Source organism: Capsicum annuum, chromosome 8 (assembly GCF_002878395.1).
Source record: "Capsicum annuum cultivar UCD-10X-F1 chromosome 8, UCD10Xv1.1, whole genome shotgun sequence".
NCBI classification, from domain to species: Eukaryota; Viridiplantae; Streptophyta; class Magnoliopsida; order Solanales; family Solanaceae; genus Capsicum; species Capsicum annuum.
The window spans coordinates 99,141,808-99,146,163 of record NC_061118.1 but is presented as its reverse complement, the minus strand read 5'-3'; positions in this window follow the sequence as shown (position 1 = coordinate 99,146,163).

Genomic DNA, 4,356 nt, shown 5'->3' with positions numbered 1-4,356 from the left:
TTCCTATTACTATTAGTCCCATGTGCATTAACATAGTTTTATTGTTTTTTTTTTGTCTTAGAGATTTGGAGTCTACAAGTTTTAACGTAGTGAAATTTTCTCCTAATGCGGATATTTGTTCCTCTCTATAATAACTGTATAACTGATTATCTGTAGTGAAGTACTCTGTATTATATAAAGTTTTCGAACTTAAAAGTTTTAATTGATTTTGCTGAAAGATTTGTATATCTCTGTCTATGTCTGTTATTTCATTTAATTCTTGATATTGTTCTATATTTTGGCAAGTCCTTGGTAGTAATCTAGAGAATATATTACTTCCTATTCGATTATTTGAAAAACTTATCCTTTCTTCTCTATTTCTTTCTCTATTTTCTTCTGTGGCTCTTCCTGATCTAGTTGAAAGAAAGTCCATTGTGGTTTTGGTTTTATAGCTTTTCTTTGTTGTCTAGGAGATAATTCGGTTCTTTTTAATTTATTTATTAGTTCGTCTATCTCAAGATTTTTATCTAGTTCTTTATCTTCCTTATTTTTTTATTAAGAAATCTATCTTTTTATGTAGTTCGGGTAATTCTGGTTCTTCGATTGATTTATTAATTTCCTTTCCTTTTATTATGGTATCTATTTTAGCATGTAAATCTATTAATAAAGCTATTATAGTATTATTTTGTTTTACAATTGTTTTTTCTGATTGGCCTATCGGTAGATGTAAAGAAAATCCTTCTGGTTCGGTATGAAATATTTTTGAAGTTTCTAAAGTTTTTTTTTATAGTTTATATCTTCTATATTCATGAAAGAGAAATTTCTTCTAGCCTTTGTGTTAATGTTTTTAACTTAGTTATATCAGTTTGTATAATTTGTAATTTTTCTTCTATTTTGGATATAGATAAAATGGTTTTGTTTTCTATTTCTTTAGGTTTTTCTAGTATATTCTTTATTAATTTTTCGATTTCTATTTTTGTAGGTATTTTTTCTAGATTGAAATTATTATTCAAATATTGTATCTTTTTATTTATTTCTGATTCTTGGATTTTTAGATAATCTAAATTTTGTTCTAGTTTTTCTAATACCTTTTTTTGCTTATTTTGAATTAGTTCTTGTTCTTCTAAGAATCTTATTATAATTTTATCTTTTTCTTGGATTTTTTTCACTAAGGTTTATTATTATATCAATTGAGGTGTTATATTGTTTATCTTCTGAATGCAATATATGTTCTCCTTGACTAAAATTACACTTTAAAGTAATATTATCTTTTAATTTTTTATATTTCTTTTCAGGTTGATAACGAAGATCTAAATACTCAAGGTGTTTTAATGAATCTATTTTGTTAGCCTAGATGATTTAGATTAAGATATTTTTTACTTAGCTTTGTTTGGTATTTTAGTCTAATATTATTATAGGTTATGTCTAATTCTACATCTTGTATATTTTCTATCAGCCTAGATTGTTCATTAATTAATGCTCTTTTATAATATTTAGAGGTTATAGTAATTATTTCGTCTGTTTTTTAAAGTTTAGAATATCTATTTCTAGGTTTCTTATTTCTTTATTTAACAACTTTAGTCTTTCTTCTAAGTTATGTTTTCTGGCTATTATATTATTTCTTTTTCTGATTTTTCTATATAAATAGAAATAGCTACACCTTATGTCTTGGAATGATCTATGTCTTTTCATACAGAATTTAAAAGTTTACGAGTTAATAGGTAATGTTCCCAAAACCTTCTCGCTCTGATACCAAATAAAATAGATACTTAGATAAAAAGATGTTTCAATAAAAAACAACAAAGAACATAAGCAATCTTTAGTTTGGTTAATGCAAATATGTTGTAAAATCCTACTCAGTACTCCCTTTCTCCTATAGTTTCTTCATTAAATAAGTTCTTTTAGCCTATATTTTTCCCATTTTTATCTTTATATATATATATATATATATATATATATATATACACACACATATATATGTGTGTGTGTGTTTACAAAAATATATGCTATTTTTACATTATTATATTGAAGTGTGAAGGATCTTGAGAAGTGATTTAAACTTTTGCACTTTATTAAAAATTTTCGCAGCAAATAATATTATCTAATTTTAAATAATTAAATATTACACAATGCATATATAGAATGTGGATTTGGTTTAATCTCAAACTAGTTGTGCTTAGTTAAAATCAAATAAATAACTTACGATCAGACTTTTCCCAATGCCACATCATTATTTTTTTTTTATTTAAGTCGATTTATCAATTTGGTAGGTATTTTTAAAAACAGTTATACTTCTGGTTCATATAATGACAATTTCGTGTACTCTATTGACATAATGATGAAAATGTTACTTTATAAATATTTACTCATGTTCAAATATAAAACGGATAAAGAATAAAATTGTTTTAGTCTTTATTTTTCTTCACTATTAATGACTTCAGTCAATTGATAACAAAATAACTAATATTACAAAACATTACTCATTCTTTCACCATATTTTATTGTGTTATTTAAATTTGTGCACTCAAATATCCTGTTTAAACAAACAAAAAATAAAAGTATTTTTATCAACGTTAGTTAAATAGAGATTATAATTTGAAACTATTTTAATAACGATAGTAAAAACATAAAACTCTTTAAACATGATAGACATCGACATATTATGTTTTAAGAAATAAATTAAATTTTTGAATAATTAAGTGATGACCTTAACTAAAAACAACCTAAAAGAGTTGGTATATCTGATTAAATAGTTTGTATCATTTCCTGATATAAATGCGTGCATTTTTTTTTTACTTCGTTTTAAAATTTCGTGAGAATAACTTTACAAAAAATATCTTATTTATGGTTATAGTTTGTCGTTTAATTATATATTATATCTTAATATATTTAATTATAGATAAACTTCATATGATGTATAAATGTAAGATTTTCATAATACATGAGGTATAAGTGTTTGATTTTAAAATATAGATTTCATATATTAATAAGTGTTGGTACATCCCTATATTATAGAAATCATAAATATCATACCGTTCGTAAGTATTGGCTCTAATTTACAACAACTTAAAAAAGTCACACATTAAAGGTGTATTCTTGCGCCAGTATATTATGACGATCTAATAATTTGTGACTTATTATTTTAATTTATTATTAATATCATTTTAAATTAAGTACAATTTATTATTTATTTATTTAAATTCAAAATACATATTTAAATATTTTAATAAGAACAGTCAAAACTCAAAATGCTTTTCGATATAACACCAATCAACACATTATAACAATCATATGTACTTCATAAGTGCCGCAACTAGTTAACGGTAACTCAAGAGAGTCATGCATTAATATTGTAGTTTTTCATATTATTAATTATTATGTTTTGAAGAAATTAAACTACATACTTTATATAATTTTAAAATGTACTTTGAAAATATTTTAATAACAAAAGTTATAACGCTAAATACTTTGAACTTGATAGACATTGTTACAATATGGAAATCGCAAGAGTTATTACTAGTTCATAAGTATCAATCCTAGGTAACAACAGCCTAAAAAAGTCACTTATTAATATTATAGTCGTATGTCCCAGTATTACACTGCTTTCATAATTTTCATTACTTATATTTGTTATTAATATAAATGTATATTTAAATAACTGAAATTATATATTTAAATAATTTTTAAATATAATTAGAAAAGAATTCTATAACGAAAGTAAAATTTCATATACACTTTAAATATAGTAGACATCATCACATTATAGAAATCATAAAAATCATATAATTTATAGTTTTTTTAATCCTAATTAACATCAATCGAACAGCCAACCAAAAAAAAAAAAAAAACTATCAATCGAACAGAGTCACACATTATAACTATTAAGCCAACTATTCCAATAACTTCTTACAATTTAAATAAACTAGTTTAGGTGTACGCGCCTTCCGCGTGTACTTCACTTTAATGAGTTCAAATATTACATTAAATAGGATATTTGTTTAAATAATAAAGATAAATATAATAATTAAATTTAATATCTTTTGAGTATGTAAATATGAAAAACTTATTTATTAAATCTAATCTTTACCAAAAATATTTTTAAAAGTCGATCGACATTTATCTACCATCTGTAAATTGCAACAAAATAATACAATAATAGAGACATCAAAATAATACAATTAAATCTAATCTTTATGCATAAAAATTTTCTCAAAGTCGTCCGACACTCATCTACCACCTGTAAACAATAACAAAATAATACGATAATAGAGAAATCAAAATAATATAGCTAAACCTAACCTTTACATAAAAAAACTTCTCAAAGTCGACCAACAATTATACATCACCTGTAAAATGCAACAAAATAATACGATAAAA